Consider the following 6606-nt stretch of genomic DNA (forward strand, 5'->3'; position numbering starts at 1 on the left):
GTGAAGCACGGGGTCCTCTCCTGACTAGATTGCCACCAGCATTCCTAGCAAATGCACGACTATTCTGTTACAGACGAGAAAACCCTGTTCTCCCAAACAAACAGCGAGGAGATTTATGGGCACGCCTGAAAATTTCCTGTGAGGAACGTTTTGTAACTAAGGAGCAGGTGCTATCTTGAGTTCAAGGCATCCATTTGACAGACACTTGGTACAGCAAACTCTTCAGCAGAGCAATTAATTGCTGCCTATTTGAACAGCAGGGGAGAGAAAATGACAGTCGAAGGGAAGACAAGAAAAAGCAGAACTGCAATCAGCAGACTTTTCTTCCATCTCTCCCGAGAAAAGCCTAGTTTGTCTGTTCTAATAATTCTATGCCCCTTTTCTACAGGAAACTTAGACCAAGGCTGAAAAAACAACTAGAAAACACGGAGAGAAGCTTTTTAGAATTTCACGTGGTTTTCCCAAACGGATCCCAGAAAAGCAGAACTCGGTAGAATGTACTCACCTCGAGGCCTTTGGTCTTTTTTTCCATAAGCTTCGTCACCTGATTGAAAAAGCAGAGTAGACTCGGTATTTAGGCTCCCAACAGGAAAACTTCCCCTTCGTTTCCTAAAAGAAACTACATTAATTTGCACAGCTGCAGGCGCGTCTCCAGCTGTTAAAGCCTTTCAGCTTTTTCGGAGGGTGAGAATGCCCTGCGAAGGAAGGCTGAAAAACGCTCGGAGCCTGCCCAGGTCAAAGAGCCCCTCGATTTTGTCTGTGTTCCAGTCCCCGGCTAAAGAAAGGGCAGAAGAAGCGCAGTTCTTGCTTGCCTTTTCCCTCAGAGGTTTTGCCAGGGCGCCGGGCCAGCCCGGGCGCTCCGGGGGAAGGCCGGCAGCGCCCAAAGCCCGCCGCTTTCCCGGGGGCGTCGCTTGCGAGAGCGCCCCCGAGCGCCGGGCCCTGCCTCACAGTCGCCGCCTGGCGGACACGGCCGGGAGCGGCACTGCAGCCGCGCGCGGCACTGCAGCCGCGCCCCCCCCCCCCCCCCCCCACCTTGGCGAGACCCGCGGCGCCTTTCGCGCGTACGGGCCTTTCTTCCCGAAAACCTGCCCTTGCCTAGGAAAAGCTGAGCAGTTCACAGAGCTGCTGTTTCCCGCCCAGCTTCCCAAAGGATTTCTCTCTCCCGGCAGCACAGACAGGGGCCCCGAGGCAGCGCACACCCTCCCCGCGGGGGGGTGTGGTGCGTGTGCAATGCCAGGGCACATCCGAACCCGGCCCTGCGGCGGCACGCAGGTGCAAGTTTCTCCGCAGAGGCGAGAAACTTGCCTGTCGCTTCCCCCTGCCTGCAGTCGCCGATGGCCGCGGGAGAGGCAGAAAGAGCGGCCGCGCCGAACCGCCGCGCCCAGCTTACCCCGGGGACGATTTCCGTCGGATCTGGCGCCGTGGGTCGCTTCCTGGGGGGGGGGGGAAGGCGGGCGGCGCGCAGCTCCGACAGCATCTCCGGGGCACGGCGGGAGCGGGAGCGGAGGGGAGCGGGGGGGGGGGGAGCGGGGGCGGGAGGGGAGCGGAGCGGAACGAGGCGGGAGGGCGGAGCGGCCGCGCCGCCATCTTTAGTGTGGTCCGTTCCGGTCCTGGCGGCGCCATCTTTACTGTGGGCTTGGCGGACTTCCGGGCAGGGGGCGCCATCTTTAGTGTGGTCGTTCCGGTCCTGGCGGCGCCATCTTTACTGTGGGCTTGGCGGACTTCCGCGCCGGGGCCTTGGAGGACTTCCGGTCGCTCTCTACTTCCGGTGACCGAGTTTAGCCCAAATTAGCGTCCCTCCTGGCTAATTTCTGCGCTTTCAGCCCCAAAAAAAATCTTCATGTTATTCCCCCCACACACACCCCGGGAGAGACGGGAGACCGCCAGTCCCGCCCTGCCGCCGGAACCGGCGCCTTAACTCGAGCAGGGAGCGCTGCACCGGCACGAGAGCCACTGCGCATTGCGTCGCCGGTCCCGCTCCTGGCTGCCCTTACTTACCACGTGATCGCCGGCGTCTTGACCAACGACCGCGCATGCGCCGGCGTCCCACCTCGGCTGCCCCCCCCAGCCCCGCCGCCCGACCGCCCGGCTTCGCTTTCTTGTTGCGGCTCCCCCTCAGTTCCCCCACCCACATTTTGGGGTCCCCTTCTCACATTTTTGGGGTGATGACCCCGCAATTTACGGTTCGGGGAGGGGGGGAGGAGAGGAAACGGGGTGCCCAAGAAGGGGTTTCTTTTTTTTTTTTTTTTTTTCTCTCTTATTTCCTTTTCATTTTATTTCCTTTTTAGTTTTTTTGCCTTTTTTTTTTTTTTAATTTTCTTTTGTTTTTTTAATATTTCCTTTTTTATTTCGTTTATTTTTTATTCTCTTTATTTTTCATCTTCTCTCCCAGTGCTCCCCAGTAACACCCAGTGCTCCCCAACAACCCTCAGTAACACCCAGTGCTCCCCAGTGCACCCCAGTAACACCCAGTGCTCCTCAACAACCCCCAGTAACACTCAGTGCTCCCCAGTAAACACCCAGTACTCCCCAACAACCCCCAGTAACACCCAGTGCTCCCCAAAAATTGACCCAAAACCGACCCAAATCACACCAAACAATGACCCAAAACTGACCCCAAAAACTGACCCCAATCATCCCCAAAAGCTGACCCAAAACTGACCCCAATCATCCCAAAAGCTGACCCAAAACTGACCCAAATCACCCCAAACAATGACCCCAAACTGGCCCCAAAAACTGACCCAAATCATCCCCAAAACTGACCCAAAACTCTGCATTTATTTGGCACCATTTCCTCTCAAAAACAACATCTCCGATTTAGTTGATTGCTAAAGCCATCATTTTAAAATCATCTCAGGAATCAAAAGGGACTGGAAAACACACACAAATCATTCCTGCACCCACCAAATCATTAGGAATTGGAACCCCATTCCCTCATCTCTCTCCTTGTTCTTCTTGCCTGGAAAACCTGATGATCCCCGCTGGCTACTTTTAGGCTGCTTTTCTTCCACAGCTCCTTTCTCCCGGCTGAAACCTCCTGGCATATTCAGGGCTTATCTGGAGGGAAGCCCCTCTGAGGTATTTCCTCTCGTGGCAATTCTGTGGGATGAAGAAGTAAAAAAAGCACGTCAAGAGCTCCTTCTACCCCCTTCCTTCGCAAACCCCCTCCCAGTTTGTCCTTGGCAGCTCCATCCCCCCGGCACCCGCACCCGACGCTTCGGCTCCGCTGGCAAAGGGACAGCAAGTGCACAAGCAAGTTCAGTGCTGGGCAGGGGCTCCCTGGGGAACGGCACTTCAGTGCTTTAGTCCGTGGCCTTTCCTGCTGCCCTCCCTCCTGGAGGCAGAGGATGACCCGGCCCTTGTTTCTCCCACGCTCGCAGACCCAGGTCCTGCTCCTTTGGCCCCACTTTTCTTAGCAGACCCGGCCTCATTTTCCAGGGTCCCCAGGAAACTTCTGCACTTGACCCATTGCTGAGTGCAGAGCACAGGGCAAGGGAAGGACAAATTTCTCGGCACCCACCCCCTGGAATTTTCCTTCTCCGCAGCACGCTCCCGTTCCCGCTGTCTCTGGAGGTGCCCGCACGAGTCCTCCTTCTCCCAGCACCTCAGAGAATGTCCTTTTCACCCAGGTCCTGCCTAGCGTCGTCCAACAAAACACACTGACAACATTTTTCAGGATGCCAGTGGAGAGATATTAGAGCACACTGCACAGGGAAACTGAGCCTGCCCCATCCCTGCAAGTGTTCCAGGCCAGGCTGGACGGGACTCGGAGCAACCGGGGACAGTGGAAGGTGTCCCTGCCCACGGAAGGCAGGCTGGCCTTTGAAGGTCCCCTTCAAACCAAATCGCTCTGGGATTCCCCTCCAAAATCGCTACCCAAGAGACACAGCAATCAAAGTAGAGGGACTGCACTGCCAGCTTTTCTTACCTGCAGGCACACACAGCACAGCACGCTGGACATAAAAGCCCCGGGGTTAGTCCTGCCAGAGGTGTCCGGCACAGTGTCCACGGCGACCATGGGAAAGAGGCAGCCTGGGAACACGGAGTAAAAGACACCTTAATTAGGAGTACACTGAGCAATAGCCAGGTCATTCCCACAGACAGCTTCACTGTCCAGTCATACAAAAAGCACTCACCGAGGCCTCAGTTAGGATGGTTCCTGACGCTGACCGGGTGAATGCCTCCCTGGAAGCCCGCTCCGCTCATGCCAGGCACTGGGGCTCACCCAGGGGGGCTTTGCCAAGCATCCAATGGAAATTAAAATTACAGGCTGGGCAAAGGCGCTTCCCGCAGGACCGCTCCTGGCCAAGGCCACCGGTCCGTGCAAGTCAGACCACTGACCACCCGGGGCTGGGGATTTTCGGGGGCACGCTTCCAGCTTTTATTCTCCAGAAACTCCAGTTCTTCCTGGCACCGCTTGCTTCAGTCTTCCCCTGTTGGAAGAGGTCACTTTAGTCTTTCGAGGGGCCAGATTGCCAAAGCCCGGCCGGTCCCTTCCCACGAGGAAAGGTAGCTTGGTCTTGGACAGGATACTGGGGGGGAGACACAAAATAAAAGTTTAATTTAAAACAACTGCCTAAAATAGAAAGCAATTCAAACATAAGGCAGACAAGACTCGTGCAAATCTGAATACATTTGACTTCAAAGGAGAATTATTTCCCTCTGCACCTAACAGAATGTCATTTTCACCCGGGTCCTGCTTACCATCGTCCAACAAAACACGCTGACAACATTTTTCCTGATGACAGTGGAGAGATATTAGAGCACACCGCACACGGAAGCCGAGCCTGCCCCATCCCTGCAAGTGTTCCAGGCCAGGCTGGATGGGACTCGGAGCATCCAGCCGGGGATGATAGGGGAAGGTGTCCCTGCCCACGGAAGGCAGGCTGGCCTTTGAAGGTCCCCTTCAAACCAAATCGCTCTGGGATTCCCCTCCAAAATCACTACCAAAGAGACACAGCAATCAAAGCAGAGGGACTGCACTCCCAGCTTTTCTTACCTGCAGGCACACACAGCACAGCACGTTGGACATAAAAGCCACGGGGTTAGTCCTGCCAGAGGCGTCCGGCACAGTGTCCACGTCGACCGAAGGGAAAGAGGCAGCCTGGGAACACGGAGTAAAAGACACTTTAATTAGGAGTACAACGAGCACCAGCCAGGTCATTCCCACAGACAGCTTCACTGTCCAGTCATACAAAAAGCACTCACCGAGGCCTCAGTTAGGATGGTTCCTGACGCTGACCGGGTGAATGCCTCCCTGGAAGCCCGCTCTGCTCCTGCCAGGCACCGGGGCTCACCCAGGGGGGCTTTGCCAAGCATCCAAGAGAAAATTAAAATTACAGGCTGGGCAAAGGCGCTTCCCGCAGGACCGCTCCTGGCCAAGGCCACCGGTCCGTGCAAGTCAGACCACTGACCACCCGGGGCTGGGGATTTTCGGGGGCACGCTTCCAGCTTTTATTCTCCAGAGACTCCAGTTCTTCCTGGCACCCCTTGCTTCAGTCTTCCCCTGCTGGAAGAGGTCACTTTAGTCTTTCGAGGGGCCAGATTGCCAAAGCCCGGCCGGTCCATTCCCACGAGGAAAGAAAGGTAGCTTTGTCTTGTACAGGATGCTGAAGGGGGAGACACAAAATAAAAGTTTAATTTCAAATAACTGCCGAGAAGAGAAAGCAATTCAAACAGAAGGCAGACGAGACTCGTGCAAAACCCAGTACATTTGACTTCAAAGGAGAATTATTTCCCTCTGCACCTCAGAGAAGGCAATTTTCACCCGGGTCCCGCTTACCATCGTCGCACAAAAGGTGCTGACAACATTTTTCCTGATGCCAGTGGAGAGCTATTAGAGCACACCGCACAGGGAAGCCGAGGCTGCCCCTGGATCCCTGCAAGTGTTCCAGGCCAGGCTGGATGGGACTTGCAGCATCCAACCGGGGATGAGAGTGGAAGGTGCCCCTGCCTACGGAAGACAGGGTGCCCTTTAAAGGTCCCCTTCAAACCAAATCGCTCTCTCATTGCCCTCCGAAAGAACTCCCAAAGAGACACAGCAACCAAAGCAGAGGGACTGCACTGCCAGCTTTTCTGACCTGCAGGCACACACAGCACAGCACGCTGGACATAAAAGCCCCGGGGTTAGTCCTGCCAGAGGCGTCCGGCACAGTGTCCACGGCGACCGAAGGGAAAGAGGGAGCCTGGGAACACGGAGTAAAAGACACCTTAATTAGGACTACACTGAGCAATAGCCAGGTCATTCCCACAGACAGCTTCACCGTCCAGTCACACAAAAAGCACTCACCTACCGGGGCCTCAGTTAGGATGGCTCCTGACGCTGACACCTCCGTTTGCCCCGGGGGGTCAAGAAGAACATCCCTGGGAAGAAGTCACCCCCAACAGCAAAAAGGGAAAATTAGTGAAGCACGGGGTCCTCTCCTGACTAGATTGCCACCAGCATTCCCTAGCAAATGCCACGACTATTCTGTTACAGACGAGAAAACCCTGTTCTCCCAAACAAACAGCGAGGAGATTTATGGGCACGCCTGAAAATTTCCTGTGAGGAACGTTTTGTAACTAAGGAGCAGGTGCTATCTTGAGTTCAAGGCATCCATTTGACAG

The 6606-nt window shown here is 55.4% G+C and overlaps 1 long non-coding RNA gene across 1 annotated transcript; it reads right to left on the bottom strand.

Annotated features, from left to right (window-relative positions):
* Positions 1–2759: 2759 nt before the first annotated feature.
* Positions 2760–3961, bottom strand: LOC135408028 (uncharacterized). The gene is made up of 3 exons (XR_010427179.1): positions 3929–3961; positions 3521–3632; positions 2760–3099 (listed from the first exon to the last, which is right to left on the bottom strand). It is a non-coding gene; the product is annotated as an uncharacterized LOC135408028 (long non-coding RNA).
* Between the last annotated feature and the right edge of the window lie 2645 nt (positions 3962–6606).

This window comes from Pseudopipra pipra, unplaced genomic scaffold (genome assembly GCF_036250125.1).
Source record: "Pseudopipra pipra isolate bDixPip1 unplaced genomic scaffold, bDixPip1.hap1 HAP1_SCAFFOLD_128, whole genome shotgun sequence".
NCBI lineage: Eukaryota > Metazoa > Chordata > Aves > Passeriformes > Pipridae > Pseudopipra > Pseudopipra pipra.